The following is a 26,362-nucleotide window of genomic DNA, read 5'->3' as shown; positions in this document are numbered from 1 at the left end:
ATCAATTGTTTGCTGTCATTTTGGGAGGGTATATCTACTGTGGTCCTGCATGGGTCAGTCTTGCGTCTTGTACTACTCAATACTTTCATTAATGACTTGGTTCATGGAGTAGAGCGTATGCTTATAAAATGTGAGGATGACACCAAGCTGGGAGGGCTTGTAAACACTTTTGAGGACAGGTTTAAAATTCAAAATGACCTTGCAAATTGGAGAATTGGTCCAAATTCAACAAGATGAAATTCAGTTAAGTACTTCACCTAGGAAGGAAAAAAATCAAACACATAGCAATTAAATGGGGTATAACTGTCTAGGTGGTAGTTCTGCTGGAAATCGTCTGGGAGTTATAATGGCCGTCAATGTGATGCAAATGCAAAAACGACAAATACGATTATGGTATGTACTAACAGGAATATTGTATGTAAGATGCCGGAGGTAATGGTCCCTCTCTACTCAGCATTGGTGAGGCCCTAGGTGCAATACTGTGTCCAATTCTGGGCACCACAATTTAGGAAGGATGTGGACAATTTGGAACAACTCCAGAGGACAGCAACAAAAATGACAAAAGGTTTATAAAACCTGACCTATGAGGAAAGGTTGGAAAAAATTGAGCATGTTTAGTCTTGAGAAAAGAAGACCATGGGATGAGTTGATCGCAGTCTTCTAATATGTTAAGGGCTGTTATAAAGAGGATGGTGATGAATTGTTCTCCAGGTCCACTGAAGGTAGGACAAGAAGTAATGGACTTACTCTGTAGCAAGGGAGATTTAGGTTAGATATTAGGAAAAAATTCTAATTATTAGGGCAGTTAAGCTCTGGAATAGGGTTCCAAGGGAGGTTGTGGAATCCCCATCATTGGAAGCATTTAAAAATAAATTGGAGAAACACCGATCAGGGATGATCTAGGTTTACTTGGCCCTGCCACAGTGCAGGGGGCTGGACTTGATGACTTCTAGATGTCTCTTGCAGCCCTACATTTCTCTGATTCTATTATTTATTTTTTCCAACTGACAGTACCAATACACTTGTCTTGCCATCAGAAACAAGTTTATATGGCTCCCAGCCCATAAAGGAAAGTCACAAAGCAATTACATAGAGATTGGGAAGACATTTGGGGTGGGAGAAAGCCTTTACTTACACATCACGTTACACTAAGGGAGTTGAAAACATGAATACGTACTGGGTTGTATGAAGATGGTGGCCTGATGCTACCAGCATTCTTGAGAAGATCAAGACTGACTGATGGGCTTAACCCTGTAAAGTGCCCACCAAAAGGGAAAACCTGCCTACAGATGTGGAGTAGCCCAGTGCACTGGGAGAAATGAGTTCTGTTCCCAGCGTCGTTTGATTCTGTGACCTTGCTCCTGCACTTTTTTATAACACTTTGAGATCCATACGTGAAAAGTGCAATGTAAGCGCTAAGTATTTATTAATTGCCATTATTATAAATACTGCAAAGGTTTGGGGGTGCTGGGACTGTTCAATATTAAGTGCTCAAATAAGTAATTAGATGTCAGTGAGAAGTGACTGAGTTCTGTACATTACTGTATTGATGTAAAGCAAATGCTTTATTTCTCCCTTCTCAGAAAGTTAATTGCCTTGTACCATCATTTAACATGATGCAATGGCATAATTTGCCAGGAAGGAAATATAAGCAATTCTTTTTAGATCATGTTGTAATTATCCGTTTAGAAATTGCCTAACGTGAAAGCATGATTGCAGCTGAAAGCAGAGAGAATCCCAATGGTTCCACATTCCCTTTTCAATGCATGAATATCCTGTCTGTAATTTAATGTAGTTACCAGTAACAGGAGTTACACACGCGCATGTCAAGGGGAGACTAGCCTCCCAAGTATAGAACACTACAATTCAACCAAACAGCATATGTTATGATAGGCCAGTGTATCCGCAGATATGGGGTCAGAAATGATTACCAAATGGCTGCCTATAAGGATGTGAGCATTAGGACATGTCGCTATATGTTACGAAGTTGCAAATCTGGAGCTGTTGAAACAACAGAGCTCTACAAGAACAGGCATTTCCAAACAGTCTGATATTTGTGCGGGTGATATCTTACAGAATCATGTAATGAAATGCAGAATCATGTGATAGATGGATTTATCATGACTGTTTGCCTCACCTGCTCTCTAATCCATCCCCCTGAGGTTTAGTAATACATTTCAGATGTCGGAGCCACCCCAAGCTGCAGTCATGTTTTTTTCCAAATCAACTTGCTGTGACCCAGTGTGCCTAGGGCAGCCCTTATTGAAAATTCTAAGGTTAGGGCAGGCCGCAAAAGGGAGAGCAGATACTCCCAAGACTGGTGGATAACACTGAAGTTAAACTCCCCAACCAGTCACAAACTGTGCTTCTGATCCCCCACACAGGTTATCAAGAAGCTGAAAAAGAAATTACACAGCCCCCTTTATTGCATTCCAGTTCTCTGGCTCTCAGTCAGCAACTAGGTTCAGTACAGTGAGAAGTTATTTTAAAACTCTGCTCACATATACAAAATGTTCTTTTTACTCCAAAGGATCAGCCACATTACCAGGTCAGTATGAGTTTGGATCTTATCCAAAACACCATGCTGCCAGCCAATCTTTTAGTGTCTAAAACTAAAGGTTTATTATAAAGAAAAAGAAAGAACAAGAAGAGAGATGTTAAATGATAAAGCAGTCACATACATACAAAGACTTCAAAGTCCATATATCAAATTCTTAGCAGTATAGGTGAGTTTGCTGGCTTCAAAGTCCCTCTGGAACACATCCACAGCTTGGATGGGTCATTCAGTCCTTTGTTCAGAGATTCAGTTTGTAGAAAGAAAAGGAATACTTGTGGCACCTCATGCTCAAATAAATTTGTTAGTCTCTAAGGTGCCACAAGTACTGAACTAAGGTGGAAAAAGAATCTATACATCTGTGTGCAAAGGACACAGACCAGCTGAGTGATCCCCACAGTTTTGTTTCTCCTTGTTTTATGTATTGCATGCTGAATAATAATATGAGGCGTCTATGCTTGTAAAACTAAACAGTTCTCTTAATAAAGAGCCAATCTACAGAGGTGCAGCTAGCATTCCAGCCATGTGCACGTAGACTAACTTCTATGGGCATCCTTCAAACCCTTCCTCCTGAAACCTGTGCTCCTCCCTCCAAGTTCCATACAGGCTGCTACGCTCACCACACAGACTGCTCCGTTTTGCTACAGTGAACTGGATCCTGGTATATTTCAATAGTCTGTCTGCTCCCAGACTAGAGAAAATAGATGGTGTGATGTGAAAACGTACCTATGCACCAACACAAAGCCAGGAGATCTAATGTTGTGCCTATCAGCCTAACGATGCCCCATTAGAGGTAGTGTTGATAAGAAATTGTATAGCTGCCTTGCTTTTAGAGGCAGCATTGTATGCATTGCTTATATGGTGACTCTGGTACTATACTGTATATTGTAGCAAGTACTGAAATGGCTGTTTTGTTCTATTTGAATTTGTAAAAGAAAGCAAATCCAATTTTTCTTGTGAAATTTAAGCTTCCTTCTTCATTATGTAAGAGAATAAAACTTAGGACAAACATGATAGCCAGTGCTTATCTGATTAATAGTTCCTTTCACTAATCTTTTTTGTTCATCATAGGACTATAGAACCAATGGGCATAATACAGTAGGTAGTCTCTATCTTAGATGGTAGCTTAATCTCATCTCTTAAGAATAGCCCATAATAGAGTAGCTCTTCTTCTCAGATCTTTATCATTAGTTTGCAGGCAATTAAAAGCATTAGTTTACTAGCTTTGGTTACAGTATTGCTGTCTGTATGTCATGTGGCTCTGCTATCCTTGATTTATACAATGTTATTCTCTTACTTTAGGCACTGATCTTTACTTGATCTATCTCTCTGCTCCTGTATTTTGAAGAGAGCTTTCTGTGTGACAAGTGACTTGATAAATTCTTCATCATACCTAGTAACAGCAACCTCCATCACATGTTTGCAGTGGTGTTGTAGCCATGTTGATCCAAGGATATTAGGGAGGCAAGGTAGGTGAGATAATATCTTTTACTGGGCCAATTTGTGCGATGAGAGAGAGAACTCCGGGTCTGACAAGCTCCAGGCTCTGTGTAAGCCTAAAACAGAATTTGGTCCAATAAAATTACCTCACCCATCTTGTCTCTCTCACATCTATCATTTAAGCTCAAGTAATGATACTGGTATTGATTAAGCGCTATTTTCTTTTATACAAAATTGATGGCTGGCCGTATCATGAGGTATTGAGGCACAGTGCTAAAATGGAGTTTATTTCATGGCAATGGCTGTTTTCTATATTGGTAAGGGATAAAACCTCTGACTTACAACATTAAGGCCAAGTTCCAAACAGCTTGCATTCAGGAATTTAATTTGGCCCAATCCAGCTACTAGCTTGGAGCTGCACAGTTCTGATTTGGGGATTTAATTTGGACCAATTTCTAAATGTATGTTTTAATCTTAATCTAACTGAAAAGGCTTCTCACATGAAAAATGCTGATTTTTTTATTATACAGATTATTACAGAGGGAATGGGGATCGGGAGAGAAACTGGATATCTCCAACAAGAGGGTGTGGTTTAATGTCTATAGCAAAGAACAATGCCAATGCAAAGCACCGGACAATTACCTTGATTTGTGCAGAGATTCTATGAAACCCAAGAGTGCTTTTGAAATGCTAAGACTTGGAGACCTAAAGGGTGGGATGACTAGAAGACAATGGTCCTTGTCTGAGGGGCAGACTATTGCCTTTCTTTCAGATGGGCCTTGTGATCAAATAACTCAACATTTCCACAGGATTAACTTCACCTTCATATGGTAATGAATTCAACACCAAGGACTTGATTAGCAGGTTGGATGAGGGAGCTAGACCACTCTCTGGACAGCACTGGGAGGGTAAGAGAAGGGTTTTTGATTTCTAGTCATGTAACATCTTTCTTGTCTGTAACTAAGCTTCGGGGAGCCTTGCTCTCTGGGCTTGGCAAATTGGTTAGTCTCTAAGGTGTCACAAGTACTCCTTTTCTTTATTCAGATGAGGTATGTTATGCAAACCATTGCCTTTATTTTTATTTGATTCTTGTTTGTAAAGCCCTTCCCTGTCCCACCCCCACCAAAAAAAAAAAAAAAAAAAGCCAAGACCTTCCACCTCTGTGGAGACATAGGGAAGGCAAAAGGTATTTGGAGCCTAAAGCCATACTCTCTTTGCCAAAGGGACTGAGGTGTGTCCTCCCAGTGAGGAGTGCAGCCAAAGGCCAAGGTAGGCAGCACATGAGGGGACTAATCCAAAGGAAGTGTGAATTTGAGGTGGTGCAGGTGACAGATGTTTGGATCTCTTTCCCAATTGCTTCTGACAAGCTGCTTTCAGGGTCATGATCCTACATATCCCTTGCAAATCACAGAAGGAATATTGGACTTAGTAGGAATTCAGGCTCACCGCAGATGGTGGTGTATTTATATGAGGACCAGCAGTTCCATATTTGATGTGGTGTGACAGTTCTGTCCAACTGACATAGTACAATATCTGCTCTATTCTTTAACATTGATCTTGTTGTGGTAGTTCCTAGATGCCAAACAAGTCAGGCCCCATTTTGCTAAGGGCTGTACAAACAGTGAATTATGGTCTCTTTTTCTAAAGAGCTTACAGTCTAAGGGCCTGCCTCTATCACCAATGGAGTCAGTGGTGAAACTCACACTGACCTGAATGGTGCAGGATCAGAGTCTAAATGGCTAGGTGGATGAGAAAACAAGTGGGTCAGAGTGCAGGGTAGGGGAGATGGAATAACAATTTTTAGCAAAGCAGGACCAGTAATCACAGTTCATCAGTTGGCTCACACCTGCCTAGATGCTTCTGTTTCCCTAAATTCTTGTCAGATTCACATTAACTTCCTCCACTGTACGTTGATTCTTACCATTAACTGACTGGGCTGTACTTGGTGACCTCCATGAGGGCTTGTCTACATGGCCAGGCAGGCAGTGTGCAGCAAGCTGGGGTAGGAATGTACAGGGCACTAACTTGTCAAGCACTGACTGGCCACATGGACCCTGCTACCATGCCCTGTGCTGTATGTCAAAGCTAGGCAACTCTGAATGCAGGGCAACAGGCTCCATGTCGTTGGTTAGAGCAGGCTAGTATGCTGTAGATTCACATCCTGATTTGTCATGTAGACAAGCCCTCAGAAGCATAACCATGGTGGTTCACTATTGAAGTATGTGATGAGATTTTTTTTCCTAAAAGATTTTAAAACTTAATTATTTCATATGAGAACCCAAAGGCCTCTTTGGCAGAGGAAAGCTGCCTTCTGTCTTGAATGATTTACTTCAAAATAGTATGCAAAGCATTGGATCTCGCAACTTTTGAATGAGGCATCTGAAAGAGAAAGGACTCCTGGATCCTAAATGTGCTTTGAATCTGTCAGTCTTATTTAAAAAGCCATGAGCTACATAATTACCTTCTAATTGATGTAGAAGGGTTCTATGGATTGTGCTTTAGAGATCATTACCAGTCTGTTTTTGAAATAACATGAAGTTATGTGGAAATGCCCCATCATGGGACAGTCTAAGTAACATAATCAAAGAATCCCAATTTTGTAGAAGAGCAAAGGGGAGAAGTTTAGGAGAAGTTATTCTCTTCCTTCCCTGCCACCTCCAACTCCATTCCTATCTCCCCCACCCACAGACAGATTCAACTCATCTGGGCCACTTTACAATATGGCCAATCTGTCTAGTTTTCAAAATCTCACTGAAGGAGATGTGACCCAGCAATCAGTCACTGTGGTCTTCATGGTAGCAAGCTAATGCACACATCCTATCACCCACATTCAGGGAAGAATAAACACACCGTTAGGTACAGTTTAGACAATGTGCTGTCAACTACAGTCCACGTTCTCTGATGTAGTTTAAAACTCAGGATTTCAGAAGATCGCCTTATCTCTGTTCCATCTTCCAATCCCAGGCCTATGTGCCTGATACCAGGCCTACATCTTCACAGAAATCTCTTTAAGAAAGATTAAGATGCCAAAGTGACTAGTCATCTCATTTAGAGCTAAGTGGATACTGCCAAGTTTGTTGATGCCTCTATCAACTGCACCATGATGTACGCCCAATTTTTTACAACAATTCCCTGTCCTCTATACTATGCCAAAACCAATTACTTGGGCTTGGCAGAGCAGCAACAGCCTGTGTTTCTCTCCCCCACCCCACCCCACCCCCTGCATCCTGGGAATAGCCAGTGAATCCATTTCATCACAGGTCCACCAACCTTGCTCTCACCCACCCCTAATCTGCTTTTAGGCAGCAGATGGAGTAGAATCAAAGATGCCAGGATGACCTTTGATACCCCTCTTCTTCCCCCCCATCAGAAAAACATGCCAGCCAGCACTTTCCACCTCCTGTTCAGAGGACTTGCACCCTTCTGCTGTTGTCAGAGATCTATATGCTCATGGGCAGTTGTGGGAGCAGATTTGCTCATTTGTGTCCTCGACACACTAAAGCTCATAGGGTGTTTCTGTAACATTGGTTTAGCACAAAAGCAACAGATTGGTAAAATATTGGTTCACTTACAATGGTGCTTTCTCTCCTGTCTCTACAATATATGTTCCTACAGAGAATCTCTCTAAACAGCCATTTCAGATTCTGGACCCACACATCTCAAATTTGACAAACTTTTTTTTTTAGTTTGTGTCCCAATCTTTCTTTGTAAATGGGACAGTCCTCCTAATTTAAGGCCAAACTGAGAAATGGACGATGTATGTGTATTCCTTCCCTGGTAATCTATCTTAAACTACTCTTACACTTTCCCCTGAGGATAGGAAATACTTCATTGTGTGTCTAAGTGATTCACTGCAAACTGAATCAGATACCCCAGACTCCTGTATAGCAATATTAAAACTAACAAAAGCAAGGAAATTCAGTGCTAAAGCTTTCACTGTGGGTTAACTCCCTCAGCTGTGGCTAGATTTGTGTTGACATCTTAGAAAAGCAAATGTTCTATAACTATGCCATCCACTGGAAAGCTTGCGGGCTTTCTGAGGTCCTGATTCAACAAAGCACTAAAGCACATATTTAACATTAAGCATGTGAGCAGTTCCATTAACATCCTGGGGACTACTCACACGCTTAAAGCTCAGCTATATATTTTAAGTGCTTTGCTGGACTGGAGTCAATTTGCCAATGGTATGTCACACTTTAGCTTCACACTCCTCAAAAATATGTTTTTTTTTAAATTTAAGTGCTGAAACACTGACTTCTATGTAATAACAGCTACAGGGGCCTCTCTATTAATGCCTTATAGAAGTGTGTGTGTGTGTGTGTCGGGGGGGGGGGGGGCTATTATTTTTAACTACTATAGGCTTAACTTTCAAATATGGGCAGCTTAATCCAGGATATCATAATCCCCCATTTGGAAATTCCACTCAATGTGTAGGCATGCAAAATGGCACCGCATGCCTGAACACCCAATTTGGGTATTTTGTTTAGGCATCCACGCTTCCAAACTGGGCTCCCCATGTTGCAATAACAGCAACACTGACACTAGTCAATTGCAGCATTCACTCTAGTTCATACTGAGTAGTCAAAGATGTTCTGCGAGTACCTCAGCTATCTTTTCTCCGGTATCACCAGGACTCTTTCTGCTTGGCTACTGTAATAGTTATGGTTAGCTAAAAATTCTTTTGTTCTGTATGTGTTCACTTTTTCAAATAAGTGGCTTAGTTATCCTCAGTTAAGTTAAAGTGAAAGATAAGAGATACTGTAATGTGCATTAGAGTTGTTGAAAATCCTTTGATTCTGTTCTGCTCTGCATCCTAGAATAGTAATCCACAAAGACAGAGAAGAAGCAAGACATGCAGGTAGGTTGTCAACCAAAACATGTAATAACCATCAACTGATTAGGTCAGTAAATCTGAACAAAACCTAACAGTCCAAGCAGCAGCTATGTAGTGGTGGGACTGAGTAACTGCACACACCCGGTGATATGCACTTGCGTGTGTACAGTATTCCTGCTGCTGTTTAAGGCTGAGTTCAGGAAATGGGAAGGGGCACACACACGTCATCACAATTTCCTTCCCTTCTCCCCAAAGTTCAGTGGTACCTGGCTGGAGGTGATCTTGGGGGCCATAGGTTATACCTCTGATCCAGCTCAAGGGTTGGATGGTGTTGCTGTGGTGCAACTTCCCCAAATGACCACATGACAACACCCTTAAATGCAGAAAGAGCATCCTCTTCCCTCTTGGTTCCCCTTTCAGTACGCAGTATGTCTCACTTGTCAACAATGCATTCAGTGTGATAAACACAATCGCCACGTTCTGTACCCTGTGGGCTGAAAGATCACAAGTATTGAAAATGCATCCAGACCCTCACCTAACATATGCTGCCTGTCCAGGCTAGAATGCATAGAGTCTTGCATGGGTATGCTTGTTGAAATGCCCATATTTTCTAATCACATCAGATGGCTTTGAGGCTGGTGAAGGGGTGGGATGAATGTTTTCCATCAGCGCAGCCAACTTGGTCCTCAGATCACCTGAAGAGCCAATAGAATGGTGTTTCTCCAATATTTTCACCAGGTTTACTCCAAATATCCTGTAAAGCATGACATTAATGCAACAGGGAAGGGTGTTTCATGATGTTCTTCCAGTATGTGAGCTAAACACTGCTTCAGAGTCCCATACAGTCTCTCCAGCATCCGACTTCCTTGGGGATGGTGCACAGCAGACTTAAAATGTACTGTACCAACACTCATCAGTCTTCCAACTCTCTTGATACAAAAGGTTTCCCGTTATCTGAAATAAGGCTCTCTGGTAGGCCAAACATAGCGAATAAAGAGGTCAGATAAGAAACAAGCTTCTTTTGGAGGTGCCTTGTGAAATTATGAATGCAAATGAGTAACGTGACTAACAGTCTGTCATAAATATAAAGAGAAGGGTAACAACCTTCCTGTATACAGTACTATAAAATCTCTCCTGGCCAGAGGCACAAAAGCCTTTTACCTGTAAAGGGTTAAGAAGCTCAGGTAACCGGGCTGACACCTGACCAAAAGGACCAATAAGGGGACAAGATACTTTCAAATCTGGGGGAGGGGGAAAGATTTTGGTCTGTCTGTTCTGTGTGCTTGCCGGACACAGATCAAGGAAGCAAGCAATCCAACTCCATTAGAATTAGTAAGTATTAGCAAGGGAATGCGTTAGCTTATTTTTGTTTTGGCTTGTGATTTTCTCTGTGCTGAGAGGAAGGTGTATTCCTGGTTTTCTTTTTGTAACTTTAAAGTTTGGCCCAGAGGGAAATCCTCTGTGTTTTTGAATCTGATTGCCTGTAAGATTCTTGTGGGGAAAGCCAAAGAGCAAGAAATGGCTCCAGGCTGGGTCCTAGCAGGGCAGGGAGAGAGAAAACAAAATTTCAATTGATTGGTTGCAGTAGTATAGTGAATTCTGTGTGGTCTCTTGGGGTGGGAGGGGAAGGGAGTATTCTATGGCTACAGAAAATCACAGCATCCTCTGGGCCCTGATGAGATGAACGGGGCAGAACACATTTCTCAAGAAGAGGGCACTGCATTGTTTTTTACGTTTGACTTATGTCTTTGAAGTTTCCTTCAAGGAGGCGAGCTAGCAACATATTTTTTTTTTAAAAAAAAAACAGTATGAAAGCGAAGGTCCTAAAGCACAATTCTGTGGGAAGGAGTAAAATCTGTAGCTGAGGAATTGCAGAATCCATGATGCCTGGCTATTGTGTCTAAATGGCACAAAGTAGCCCCGAGTTGTTATAGCTGTAGACTTTTTTATTTAATGAGCCTTGGAAAGTACGCAATTCTTTTCCATCTCATAGGGCAACATAGGGGAGCATAACAAAGAACTTTTAAGGCTTATCCATGCACTGAATGTATCTAGTATCTTCCGGTAGCTCTTGGAATAGAGAGTTCTCCTGATGCTTCTTTTTACTGTGAATCAAACTTTTGTTTTTAATCACTACAGCAGTTTGACTTGCTGACTTTTGAAAGTTCAGGTGCTGCAAACTTGCCCTTCTGTAAAAGGCAGAAAGGGCATCTAATGAAGTGATTTACATGTCTGTAATCTAGCCTGAGAAAGGTCTCTTCATTGTTGCCAAAAACACTTAAGCAGTTAAGCTTTACCCTTAACGTTGTCATACTGGTGCAGGGCAGCCTACAGCTGGAAATACCAACTGCTTCCACCAGGACATCAGACAGAATAATTCATGCATGCCATATGTCGTCTTTGCTCAGAACTGCAGGTTTTTGGCACTGGGCAATTTGTTTCCTTTCTTTAATTCCAGCTTTTAAAAAAAACAACTGAAGGCATCCCTTCCTCAATGACATTTAAAGAGTAGAAAATAGGGTTTGACAGATCACGAAAGGTAATGATTACAGTAACTTTAAAAATATTAACTGCCTCAGGGCTATATTAGTTATACACCTTCCCTGACTTAAATAATGATCATTCATCCATGAAATGATTATAATACATTCTTGGGTCTGGCCAAGCCGCATGGCCAGGGTTTGGTGCTAGGTACCTGAAGAGGAGGTGGTAGGATGAGCCCCCAGACTGGAACAGACTGAGGAGAGGATTCTGAAATGCTGTTGGTACTGTCTGTAGATTTTTCTAATCTAAAGCAGCAGTGGCATAACCCAGGTGTAACATTAGTGATATTGACGAGGGCTTAACATGGCCCCAAGTGTAAAACTCTTATGAGCCCCAGGCTGCTCTACATTGTATGAGAGTAGAAACTCCATGAAGTTTCATGCACAGAATCAGGTGGACTCCACTCTGCCTCCACTTGTGGAACTGAAATTTATCTGGATCCCCATAGAGGGAATTCCATGTAGCCAAGAGGAGCTGGGGGTGGGGAGAGAGAAACAGGATTTGGATAGGGCACTTGTCCCTTCCATTGCCCCCTGTGATGAAGTGGGAATGTTCTTTATGCTTTCTCTGAATACTGTGTGGGTGTCTCAGTTTCCCCTATGCTTTTCTTAAATATCTAGGTGGGGGGATAAGGGTGTGTGATTGTTGCAGAGCCTGAGAGGGCCAGTGTGATGGTATCTGCACAGAGAATAGCCAACACCTTGTTTCCTGGCAACTGATGGCCTGGGCCCCTCCCCTGCAAAGGTGCCAGCTGAAGGTGTTGGAGAACAAAGAGATCCGGTGACCTCCTGGCCCAGGAAAGAGAGAGAGGCCGGAGGAGGGGCTGGAGAGTTTCAGTTTGGAGCTGGCTGGGCAAATGGAGGGAGGGCCAGATGGACCTTTGGCCTCCCAAGATGGACCTGATTGAGGGGTCCTGGTCTCTGTACCTACACGCTCTGTTTTAGACCCTGTTCCTGTTGTCTAATAAACCTTCTGTTTTACTGGCTGGCTGAGAGTCACATCTGACTGTGGAGTTGGGGTGCAGGGCCCTCTGGCTTCCCCAGGAGCCCTGCCTGTGTGGACTCGCTGTGGGAAGCGCACGGTGTGGAAGGGGATGCTGAATGCTCTGAGGACAGCCCCAGGAAAGTCGAAGCTTTGTAAGCTTCTTGCCCTGGGGACAGTATGCTCACAGAGAGGAGGCTCCCCCAGAGTCCTGACTGGCTTTGTATGGAGTAGTTCCAGAGTATTGCCTGGGGACACCGTGACAACTCCCCACACTTAGGATCTGCGCCCTTCCTCTCACAGACACATAAAGTTCAGGGCTGTTGAATACAGAAATTATTATACGGGGTATAGTTCACAAGCTAGAAACGTATAGAAAATTCCACACTTAACCACTATAAAATCATATTGATATTTTGGGAACAAACCTTGAATAATGTATATTGTGCAATTGGAAGAATGCCCAGATGCTTGTAGAATATCAAACTGGTCTTTCAGTACAACTATGCCAAACTGCCAGATAATAAAATAATTGACATAGTTCAGTAGATACCTTGATCCAGCTATTACAACTTGGGAAGGAAGCATCACTTAGTCAATGCTGATGTCAAGACGCTCTCCTCCTATAACTTAGCAATAAGAGTAATTTACCTCAACAGAAATCTAGTTGCTGACCTGAAAAAAAAAATACACAGCTCTAATGTTGACCATGGATAATCTACCTGCCAAATGCACTACCGGATGCTTGCCTTAAGGTAGGTTGGGAATGGAGCTCCCTTTATATGAACAGTTCCTAGGACCATGAAAGCATCTGCCTCAGTCCATTGTTACTTATAGTATTTATGGGTCTGACTGTCTTCTCACATTGGTGTAATCAACTGCAAATCAGTGTTAATTGCTGACTTCAGTGATGTTGCAGGAGTGTAAAACATGCACGAGAGCAGACTCCAGCCCCAGGTGTTTTTGTTTTTCATTGTTGTGCTACCCGGGTGGCTAGTTATTCTGCACACATCAAAACAACTATCAGAATTATTTCAGTCATCATGAGTAGCACAAAAATACCCTTTCTACAGATCACCCAGGTGGAATAGCCATTTCCTCCCTCCTGTGCAATATACAGCAGGTGATGAACCACAGCTTTTCCTACTTCTGGAACAGGAGACAGTTAGCTCTTTTTTCCCCCCAGGCTTCCTCGTCTGCTTATCTGCTCAATATCAGAATGCTTCTGTTTTCTGAATGCCTTAGCCACTCAGTACAAAACAAAAGTTACCCATTCATGTCTAGTCATCACACTCTGCTGTCTCTCAGCATCAGTATCCTGTTACTTCCTGACCCACTTAGAAACATTTTGAGGTCCTCAGGTGATCATTCATAAGCATATGCTTTTGACTGCCTTCTCCTAAAGCTTTTAAATGGGAACATTTTGAGATTGTCTTATATTCCCAGTCTAACATGTTCCAGGAAAATGTCTTCTTTTAGTGCCTGCAGACACTGCTGCTTACTACAAAAGTAGAGCACAAATAAGATTTCTTTTGCAAAGCAATATCTTTATTTACTTTCATAAAAAGGCCTTGCTTGTAACTTTGGAGAAGGTAGAGCACAAAGATAGTTCAACAGATAGCAGGCAGTGGGGAACACCAGAATACAGCATCAGCCTAGTTTTGTTTTTCCACAGCTGTTAGGGTTTGGCCCCTTTTAGTAACCATGAACCAAATTATTTCCTCTTTTCATAGAATCATAGAATATCAGGGTTGGAAGGGACCCCAGAAGGTCATCTAGTCCAACCCCCTGCTCGAAGCAGGACCAATTCCCAGTTAAATCTTTTCCCAGATACAATGCTGACTATCAGCAACTGATACCTACAAAGACTATTCAGTGCACCTACATGGGTCTGGGCAGAGAACTAAAACTGTCCAGTTTTAGTCAGTTTGCAGGGAGATGAACATGAAATTGTGCGTAAACTGGGGAATCCTGTGGCTTGGAAGGCATTCAGGAAGCATGACTTCAATTAAACTTCATAGCATTAGTACTTTCTTTTGTTTTTCCCTTTTGGGGAATACCAAGATTAATACAAGCATTACTAGTGCAACACAGCTCTAATTAAAGAACAAATTAATGTGCAATCTTTTCCACTTAGGTGTTGATACTGTTCAGGAGCAAGTACACCATAGTGTGCTTTCTTTGGCTATGACTGGCAATGTTACAAGTCTAATCTCTGTCCTAATTAAATCTGACAAACTACATTGCAACCAAACTGATCAGATGTCAGCTGTAACCATAGAATATGATTATTGGTGTCAGGGTTCATAAACATTTTAAGTACTTCACCATATCAATCTGAAATATTGCCAGTTTCCTTTCTAAGTGAATCTTCCTGAGAGGCAAAAGAATGAGGTATTTGAATAAAACTGTCTCTGTAAGAAACAAATAAGAGGGCAAATTACATTTAAGGGAATAGAAAGAAAACTCAATGTTTTTATATGCAAATAAATTCAGAAGGATGTCTCTGAAACTGTATGATTATAACAATTAAACTCTAGATAACACATACATTTATAGCAACAGAATATGGAATCTGAGTCATTAGGCAATCAGAAAACCCTTGGTGAATACCCAGAGGAGTCACTTAGCTGACAGATTATTCCACAAAGACAATCTGCTCCATGTTTTCTTCTCCTTTTCCCCTCAGCACATTTGAACTTTGGAGACGATTTTTCAGGGGCTCTCTTGGACAATGTGGAACTGTTTATATTGCAAATAAAATAACCTCTCGGGGAAAAAAACCATTTACACCTGCGGGCACCACGTTGGGGATCCCAATCTAGATTTTTTTTTTATCTAAAAAAAAAAGTTAAACAAATAACAATACAAATGGTAAAATGGAGAAAGCACCTCTGCCAGGTATTAAGTAAAAGCTGATGTGTAAAGTGGAATAATGAATGAAACATCACGTGATCCAATCTCAAACGTCTTTCAATATAGTATTAAAACCTCTGCCAGATCTGTAACTACTACTCCTCCCCACAAACTCTTGCCAAACAAAAATGTTTATTTCCTCCAACCTTCAGTTCATATCTCCTTAGTTTTTAAGTTGTTCTTTTGTACTGACAGTAGTAATTCTACTGGTTGCATGGATCTCTTGTTTACCTTCTGCGTGATTCAAGACTGTATGAAATGTAAGAAATACTATGATTGTTTTAACACAGTAAGAGTGCAATGTGTAGAGTACATGTGGACTTTTTGTGGTTAAAGAAAGAGGTGTATTCTGTAGGTGCAAATACAATAAGCTTTTTAGAACAAAATATCCTTTTTGTACAAATTTGATCAGCCCATCTATGAGGAAGCCGTAGCTGCATCTTGGAATGTATGGGTGCCAGGAGTTGACTGATCACTTAAGATGCTGCAAGATCTAGCACATGGATTGGTGTCTGTGCCTCATTGTTCCAGTGATTGCCTTTAGACTTGTGCAACTGAAAAGAGCTGCCAAAACATTTTTGGTTTGATGTGATTTGTCATCGATGCCGATGTGTCACTTTTCAGACTTTGACAAGTATTTATGGTAGTTTTAACAGAGCTTCCAGATTTGGATACAGACCAGGGTTTTTCAGATCCAAGGATGGGATGTAGGCTTATCTGCAGTTAGTAGGTAGTTTTGTAGCAGCAATTTGCCTGTCCAGCGATGGCCTTCTCTGTCTGTCTGTCTGTCTCTCTCTCTTCCGTCCCCTCTTCTACTCTTTCTGAACTCCCTTCTGTTACCCCTCCTTCTTCTCCATCTCAGCACTCCTCCTATAGCTAGGGACATAGTAAGGCACCAACAGTTTGCTATCCCATTCCCCTCCTAGGCCCAGGTTTACCATTACACCTGTCAAATGTCTTGTTTATTGTCTCTCCTTGTAAGGTTCGAGTTGGCCCTAAGGCACCCTTCACTCACATGAAACATACAGTTGCTGAGCCTCTTCCACAGGTCCTATCAGTCTGCATGCTCGTTGTTGTCTCCATCTGGGAGCAAACAGAAATCTGTCCTTGGCCAAAAGTTGATGAAGCTTGAGCTGCAAGAGGGAAGAGACACTGTGTCCCTTAGCAGTATTTACATTTTAATGCCCCCTTTATCAGAATTACAGGGGAAGCTTTTCTATCCACTTAGCTTGTACACAGTTACAGGCATTCCATGTCCCCAGTTCTGTGTTGTGGAACCAACATGTTATTCTCTGCCTGTGTGAGCTCAGGAGAGTCACATAGACACACTGTTCAAACACAGGTGCTAGAGTAGTGACTTTACTGGGAGCGTAGGTGCTCAGGACCTCTGAAAATTGAGCCACTTATTCAAAATGCCCACTATAAGGCATCTGTCTGAAAATATTGCTCATTAACATCTGTGCCTCAGTTTCCCCATCTGCAAAATACATAACCACTTTCGTAATGCACTTTGTAGATGGCACCTTTGAGCCAAATGTCTCATACAAAATATTGTTAGTGATATATTTAATGCTCCTGCTGCCTGTACCGTTGCTGCTAATTGGAAATCGGTGGGCAGTCAGGGTCTCTTATAAAAAAACCTTCTCAGGGATTGGGAAGGAACAGGACTACTGAGAAGCCCTTCCCTTGTGAAGATGTTGGATTTGAGATGTGGATCAATTCATTGCCTTGCAAAAATAATTCAAGAAAACAGATAAGTTTGGGCTATATTCCAGCTTCAGTGGAGCTCTATACAGGTTCTTGGGTAGATTCATTTGGAGGACATAGCCCTTAGTCGGTAGACTCCGCCTCCCAAACACTGGCAATGAGATATCCCATCAGTTAAGTTCACAAAAACTCTTGCAAATTTAAATCAATAGGAAATGCATAACTTTTTTGGGAGGTGGGGGTAAAAAAGTGGAGTTTTTATTATGATGTTGAATATGAATCCCTCAAAGAGCAAATATTCTTAAAAAAACCTCCAAATATTAAAGATATCCAGCCCATCTGTACATACACTATAGCTCTTTCCTTCAGTTTAAGAAACAAACCAGCTTACCACTTACAAAATCCAGTGACTCAAATTCATGTTTGATTTTTTTCATTCGTCTGGATTCAAAAATGAGACCTCAAAGGCAGTCTTGTACATCAAGAAGTCACTGAACGGTTGCTTACATGCTGGAATACCATGCTTTAGAAGTGTGTCAGAATAACCAATCCATGCCATATCATCTGTATTCAGCTGTGTTGTGCATACTCTCGCCTCCCTGATCACACTCTCAGAAGATTTTTGATCAAAGTCCCTGAGCTTTAAAACATCCTACCAGAGATGAATGCTCTGGTGAAATTGGTTGTTAACGGAGGTTCCGCTCACAAATGGATGTGACGGCTCAGAGGTGGGACAGTGTCAGATCTCAGAATACCAAAGTGGTTGTCGTGAATATAGACCAGCCTACAGCACTGAAGAAAAGGTGCCACTGTCCATGAAAAAGTGAAGGTGTCTTCTCTCTGTAGGACAGCACATATGACAGCTGCCAGCAAAGGGTTCCTGTGAGCCATTAACAGGGACCCAGGTGTGATCTTCCTTCAAGGTTCCTCGGGAATCTCTGGCAGCATGCTGTTAAGGGAGAGCTGTAGTTCCATGTGTGGTTGAGAAATAATCAAAACAAGTGGAGCATGAGACGGTATCTTTAATCTTCTGTTCTCACTTTCCTGAGTGTGGCAAAGCATTAGGTGCCCCAGTATTAAGGTTTCCACTGGGATGTGGTAGGGCTCTGCAGCATCTGAGATGAGCTGGGCCTTCTTTTAGCTTGAGGTCGTCAAAATGTGAATAGGAACCATTTTGCTGCTGATCATGCCAGCCACAAACTGCCACCAATGCGGGTCTTCCTTGGCTGATGTACATACAATGGCTGACCTGATGAGGTAATGCACAGCAGCTAGCACGTGTTGCTCCTCTGGAGCTGCCACTTTCGAGCACAAAATATTTGTGCCACAGTAACCACATGTGGCCAAGTAAAAATTCCATTGTGGATGTTTTTCACACCATTTTTGCCAGATGGTGTTTTCCCAACAAGGTAGGGTGGGGTGGGGGAAGCAGATTCAAGATGGGGATTTCATTCTGGTTCATGATATCATGATGAACCAAAATCATTCTACAGGTTTATTTTGATCTGAAGATCACATTAGGAGGGAGCAGATCTGAAAGGTCACTTGTGGAAAAAACCAGAGCAAAAGCACACTTGCTTAATGTTCTTTAAATCCAAAATCCAGTATGGGACAAATACTTCAGGCCAATTTGGCTCCGTCAGTGGAATTATCCTGCTATTGTGAGAGACTGAATACCAAGCGGACAAGTCTCCCTTTTACGATGTAGCAGCATTGTCTGCGAATATTGACTAGAAATAGAGAAGCTTTAGTTGTACTTGATACTCTGAGGGAAGCCTTTTAAAGTATCGGTGTAGTTCAGTCTAGATGCAGACAGACTAGTCTCCAGAGACAAGTAAGGAAGAGGCGAAAGTGGGTGGGTGGGATAAATTACAGAATTCAAAAACACCAGAATGAATATAGAAGACTCAGTCAAACAACAACAAAATGAAAACAATTAGAAATATCTTGTGTGGTCTAGATTTTTGGACGATAACAGGGCTACTCTGACACTATCTACCTGTAGCCTGACTTTTCTGTTTGCTGCCCCCATACATGAAAAGTTACATGCCTCACCGCTAGCTTTCCATCGATCTTGCACTGCAGATGTTTTCTCATACCCAAAGAGCAAAGCATGTTCTTGGTTGGCTTATTTCACTCTACGGAAAACCAAATAACAAATATAAGGTGCCATCAGAGAGAGCACCCCATTTAATCTGTCATATTCTGACTCTGATGTTGAAACACCAAAAGGCAGCTGCCTTGCTGCAGCAGAGACTCCTCTCTACATTTAAAGGAGCCAGTCATAGAAAAGAGACTGACAACATTTCTTTTCAATTGTAGCTACTTGGACAGCAATAGAGATGGCTTCTATCCAAGGATCCAAAGCAAAGATAGGATTTTACTGAAAGAGTCTTTTAAAAACGATTGTTATGCATCAGGATGTACACCATACTTGGAGAAGTTAGGTGATCAATATTTTCCATTTATTACACAAATGACTTTATTTAACTCAGGAACCTGGATCTCTCTAATTCACATGGCACGACAAATATTCTGATCCAGAGTAAACGCTAGCAGAAAATTTCCAGAGTCGTTGAAAGGGTTAACAATCAACTAAGCTTTACTACATATAGACAATATTAGGCTTTCTTCAGTTTCTCTTGATAAACTGATAAAGAAATATACTAGTAACCTACACCTTTTGATGCAACCCAGTATCTTACAAAGATAAGATCTAAAATATAAATCTCCCATCATGACATCAGGCCCTCGCAATTTCTTTAATCAATTGGTGCCTTGGGCAGATGCTTGAAAATTTATTGGAGATTTACAAGAAAAATCATAAACTTCTGACAACATGAAACTAGCCTTTTTAGCAGGACACAAAGAGCTGGGCCAAACCCTCATTGACTTCAAGGGGAGAAGAATCCAGCCTAGTGCAAAGATATAAATGTTTACTTTTAAAGCACCTACTTTCATTATTTCTAACTAGAAAATACAGCAGATGAAAACCTTTGAGGATTAGAGTTTTGATAGTGCCCCCTTCAAAATGAGCAGAGCTAAACCAGAATCTCCTAACTGGATGTCGCTATGCTGGCGTTAAGAAGCCAGATACTGCCTTTGCAGCTTAAGCCTCTCTCTGTTTTTAATGCAGTCTAGCCACTTGACAGATTGCAAACATGCTCACTGTAATTCCTTTTTGTATAATAAATATTGCATTTGCTTATAATAATGCATCAGAGTGTACTAATGGGTTTTCTATTAGGATATATCCAAACTGGTGGTTCTTATTAATGTTAATGAAATTGCAGAGGCCATTTAGAATCAACAGTAAGCTGGAATTCAAAAATGAAAGTCTGTAACACTCCATGTATGTAGCTAAAACTTCAAAGTGGGGCTTGCACTTGCTAAATAAAATGCTGCAGAGTAAGAGGTCTTAAAAAATAATCTTGGTTTCTGTACACTACTATTACAGCTGTATCATAAAACCTACCCTCTGCAGATCTTTTGTTCATCATACTTTCATTGTATGAACAGTACTAAATGTATCTAGGGCTAATTAGCAGACAAATTCAAGCTGCTCAAAACCCACAGACACAGGGTGTGTGCTAAACATATTGTGGAGGGATAGTGGCACAATGTTTCTTGACTGGCTTTTCTTTTTTTTTTTTTTTGTCACATTGCAATGCAAGTGTTCCTTCTTTTTCCACTATGTCCCTCAGTTTTCCCTTTCCCAGAACCTCAAATGTATGCTGGGCTCTTCTCAGCAGCAGCCACAAGAGGATTGCACTCAGACTTGCCTAATATCTGACTTCCCAGCTGAGTCTCTAACTTTTGGCTAGTTGCCAGAATTGATGGCTGACTTCCCTTGCTAGACAATCAACACCCTTCCTGCCATCGGCTCCTCTCCATCATACAATGACAGTCCCACAGGAAGGGAACCCTGAGTAGCAGGGGAAGAAGGTAGGTGAGATGGAGGGAGAACCTGTAGTGGACTGATGAGGAAAAAAAGTCATAGAAAAAATCATGCTGAAATCAGGTTTCAGAGTAACAGCCGTGTTACTCTGTATTCGCAAAAAGAAAAGGAGTACTTGTGGCACCTTAGAGACTAACCAATTTATTTGAGCATAAGCTTTTGTGAGCTACAGCTCACTTCATCGGATGCATACTGTGGAAACTGCAGAAGACATTATATACACAGAGACCATGAAACAATACCTCCTACCACCCCACTCTCCTGCTGGTAATAGCTTATCTAAAGTGATCACTCTCCTTACAATGTGTATGATAATCAAGTTGGGCCATTTCCAGCACAAATCCAGGTTTTCTCACCTCCCCCCCCCCGCCTTTTTTTTTTTTTTTTTCCAAAAACCACACACACACAAACTCACTCTCCTGCTGGTAATAGCTTATCCAAAGTGACCACTCTCCCTACAATGTGCATGATAATCAAGATGGGCCATTTCCAGCACAAATCCAGGTTTTCTCACCCCCCCACCCCCATACACACACAAACTTGATTATCATACACATTGTAAGGAGAGTGGTCAGTTTGGATGAGCTATTACCTGCAGGAGAGCGAGTTTGTGTGTGTGTGTTTTTTTTGGGGGGGGGGTGAGAAAACCTGGGTTTATGCTGGAAATGGCCCACCTTGATTATCATGCACATTGTAGGGAGAGTGGTCACTTTGGATAAGCTATCACCAGCAGGAGAGCGAGTTTGTGTGTGTGTGTTTTTTTTGGGGGGGGGGTGAGAAAACCTGGGTTTATGCTGGAAATGGCCCACCTTGATTTTCATACACATTGTAAGGAGAGTGGTCAGTTTGGATGAGCTATTACCTGCAGGAGAGTGAGTTTGTGGGGGGCGGAAGGTGAGAAAACCTGGATTTGTGCTGGAAATGGCCCAACTTGATTATCATACACATTGTAAGGAGAGTGATCACTTTAGATAAGCTATTACCAGCAGGAGAGTGGGGTGGGAGGAGGTATTGTTTCATGGTCTCTGTGTATATAATATCTTCTGCAGTTTCCACAGTATGCATCCGATGAAATGAGCTGTAGCTCACGAAAGCTCATGCTCAAATAAATTGGTTAGTCTCTAAGGTGCCACAAGTACTCCTTTTCTTTATGCTGAAATCAGTTACCAAACCATGTAGATCTTGTTAAATACTTCTACTGAACCTGCCTCTACACCATTCCCTGGAACCACAGGTCTCACACAGCATCTCAGCAGTGCTGTGCTTCAGTTAGAGCAACACTGATGAAGGAGCCTAAAAAACCTACTGAAAATTCCTGTAAAGCGCTACTGAGACAGTTAGGAAGACTTTAAGATGCTGTGGCTGCTGAAAACAGTCTCATCATTTGCTTCCAATATGATATTTTTGTGTGCATGTTTGCACAGAGACTTGAAAGTTAAGTTTCAGAGTAGCAGCCGTGTTAGTCTGTATTCGCAAAAAGAAAAGGAGGACTTGTGGCACCTTAGACTAACCAATTTATTAGAGCATGAGCTTTCGTGAGCTACAGCTCACTTCCTCAGCTGTAGCTCACGAAAGCTTATGCTCTAATAAATTGGTTAGTCTCTAAGGTGCCACAAGTCCTCCTTTTCTTTTTGAAAGTTAAGGAGATAGTAAGGAAAGAGTAGGGTGGGGCAGGAGTGCCTGGTTTGTGTGGAGACGCAATCACAACTTTTTCCCCCGTTTATCTCCTAAGGGGACCCTTTCAAATAGCTTTTGGCCCAAAACTTAGTTGTCACTGCTTGCTTGTTTGGAGTTTTTTTTTCCCCTTTCTTTTAAACAAGGGTTTACAAAATCTCATATGAGTAGATGTGCTTGTAATGTTGTTTATGCTGAAGTTTTATAGCTTCTACCGTTGTAAAGAAAAGCCTACCAATTACTTAGTGTTAGAAACCCGAATAGTGTGTAACAACATTGGGCTACTGAACAGAAGTGCACAAGCACTAATGGAGTGCAAAACTGAGCTAACACTATAACTGGGAGCAAGCTTTTATTTTTATTTTGAGTGTTGGTGATAACAGAAGTAAAGCAATTTTTTAAAGAAAGCCAAGTTTTAAAAATATTATGTATATTGACACTCTTCCTGTAAGTAATGATGAGACTGAATAGGGGTAAAAACAGGTGGTTGGCTTTTTAAAAATTGCTGGGAACTTTTTAAACAATTTAAAAAAAATTACATAAATTGATAAACTAAGTAATTTACCTTTTTTGTACTTTTCATTCTGTTTTTGTTTTCAAATACCACATGCTTCATGGCATCTCTAATAGAATTATGCAATTGTACAACTTGTCTGGTCTTGTAGCTGTGCTAATATTACACAGACCCAACATGTTATGATGGGGGGAACAGTAATCAGGGCCGGCTCCAGGCACCAGCGAACCAAGCAGGTGCCTGGGGTGGCAATCCGCCCTCCGCGGTGGCGGGAATTCAGCAGCCGCTCCGTCACAGAGCATTTCGCACTCAGCAGCAATTCAGCGGCGGGGACACGACTCTTTTTCGGTCGCCGGCAGCAATTCGGCGGTCACACCATTGCTCCACCTCCATGTTCGGTGGCAAGGTTTTTTGTTTTTGTTTTTTTTTGCCTCTTGGGGCAGCAAAAACGCTGGAGCCGGCCCTGACAGTATCTGCAAAAAACAACGAGGAGTCCTTGTGGCCTTAGAGACTAACAAATGTATTTGGGCATAAGCTTTTGTGGGCTAGAAGTCGGTTCTAGGCCACGAAAGCTTATGCCCAAATACATTTGTTCGTAATAAAGTAGGAGAAGACCTACATGAGTAGGGAAAGGAGAGGACTGGCAGGGAGGAGGGGAAAAGAGAAGGGTTTAGACAGCATGGATGTCTGGTATTACCTGAACTCTCAACATTTTTAAATCTAGAAATGAGGTCTAATTGTCTTTGAAGTCATATAATTGCTTTCTACAGCCATGATGTATTTTTTCTTTGGCTGCTAACTCAGACCGGTCCAAACAGCACTTCTCTATTCTGGGCATAAGCCTATTGTTCCATTGTTGTAAAATCATGTGCTTGGTGATCACTGTGGCCCTAAAAAACTATGTATATTGACACTCTTCCTGTAAGTAATGATGAGACTGAATAGGGGCAAAAACAGGTGGTTGGTTTTTTAAAAATTGCTGGGAACTTTTTAAACAATTTAAAAAAAAAATACATAAATTGATAAACTAAGTAATTTACCTTTTTTGTACAATTTACCTTCTTTGTGACAGACTTGCATCCAACTTAGCTGGTAAATAACCGAGGATGTAATTTTCAGCTGAAGTGCTCAGCTTTAGCAGCCAAACTATTTTAACTCTTTTCAGAGTAACAGCCATGTTAGTCTGTATTTGCAAAAAGAAAAGGAGTACTTGTGGCACCTTAGAGACTAACCAATTTATTTGAGCATGAGCTTTCGTGAGCTACAGCTGCGAGCTCACGAAAGCTCATGCTCAAATAAATTGGTTAGTCTCTAAGGTGCCACAAGTACTCCTTTTCTTTTATTTTAACTCTTGTGGCCTGACTGTTGGACAGTCCCATAGCATATGCATCAGGGCTCTTTTATCTGTGCAGCACCAACAAACATCAGAGGATAAGGCCTCTCTTTTGAGCAACATCCTCTTCCAATAGTGGGTTGGGTTTTTTAATATCTTTTTGTTTGTAGCAAACCTAGCCTGAGATCCATTGAAGCGTTTTGAACATTCTGTAATATGCTCTGCCATTGGGATTCTTCTAAGGGCTGTGATAAATCCCCTTTCCTCCCGCCTGCCCCTTCACAAAAAGCCCAGACTAATGGAGTTTCTCTTCATTAACAAAGTATACATAGTGAACATGGATGTGCGGAGTTTATGAAGCATTTCTAAGGTTCCCTGTAATTCTATGGTCTCTGGAATTCCTAGGGCATCTGGACCAAATTGATACCTTAGCAATTGTCTTGTAAATACTGCTCCTCCACTGAGGGTGAAAGGTCATAATGTTCCTTTTAGCGTTAGAAAAGGGATAAAGCCCTCATCACTGACTAACTGGAAGATCCATATGCTGCCCCTGCTCAGACAGTTCTCCCAAGTCATAGCTTTGTCCCCAGTTTGCAAGTCTGGGTTACCCCAGAAATTTTAGTTATAATAATCACGGAGAAGCAACAGACAGAAAGAAGCTACATGTGAGTTGCTTCTGCCATTCTCCTGTACCCTGATTCTCTCCACTGGAAGGCCGTGTGAGTTTTCCATACAGGACGCCTCTAAAGATTCCTTTGAGATTCAGAATGCACAGCAGGACACATTTTCATGCCTCTGATTTTGGTAATCTCAGTTATTGCCCAGGTTGATCAACAGGTAAAGCCAGCTCTGGATAGAAATAAATAAATACATTGCATATAGGCCGATCTGAAACTGCGTCAGGAGATCTTGTTTCTCTCTGGATTCTCCACTGGCTTTATTGACTTAGGCCTGTATCTTCAAAATGTGTCCACTTATTCTGCGGGCTTCTGTTTTTGGAGCCCAGTTGGAAACACTTACGCCCTGGCATCCCGGGGTGCTGGGCAAGCACAACTCCAGCTGAAATCAAGCTGCAGATAGTCAGCACTTCTGAAAATCAGGCACAGAAGGTTGTTTCAAAATCAGAACTGAAAAACGGGGGCTCCCAAAATCAGTGGATGCTTTTGAAAATATTAGCTGTGCAATTTTATAATCTGTGTGCAGAAATGTTCATCCAAGTGGGCACTTTGTTTGCATGTGAGATTATCACCACTACATGCACTAGCAGCTTGTTAGATTCATAAGAACGCTGGTATCCTTTCAGCTTCATTCCCTCAGGATTCTTATGTCATCAGCTCGAAGAGGAATGTTTATGGACACTCGGCTCCCGTGTCAGAACGTAAAGCTATGACTCACAGACCCCAGGCTCCATGAAGCAACATTAATAATGTTGTTTGATAGGTAAGCAGTAAGGAATGTTGTTTGATAGGTAAGCAGTAATTTTATTAAAATCTCTTCTTAAATATGACTCATCCTGTAACTGAAGGATGAGTCACTTAAGTGCTTAGGATTTCCCTCCAATGATGATGTCATTCTTTTGGAAAAAATCCATGAAAGCTCACAGCATCCTAGTAATTGTGTAGTACACACTGCAGGAATATGGCTTTGAATTGAGTGCCTTTAGACTTCCCCCCATGGAGTCCTGCTCTTGGACTGAAAGGTATATCAAAACATCATAAAAGCTGTGAATGGAAAAGACCTAGAGTGTCAGATCGCCCCTTCCATCTCTCCCTGCCAGAGCTGGATCACTCCCTACACAATATTTTGTCCTGTCTGGTTTCAAAGTTTCATTTGTCTTGGCTGTGGAATAGTCTCGCAAGGGAAACTCATTCTCAAGAAGGCTTCCTAATAGCCTACGTTTTCCCTTC

Source organism: Lepidochelys olivacea (genome assembly GCF_965140295.1).
Source record: "Lepidochelys olivacea isolate rLepOli2 genome assembly, chromosome: 5".
Classification (NCBI taxonomy): Eukaryota; Metazoa; Chordata; order Testudines; family Cheloniidae; genus Lepidochelys; species Lepidochelys olivacea.
Note: the sequence above shows the minus strand (reverse complement) of the source record.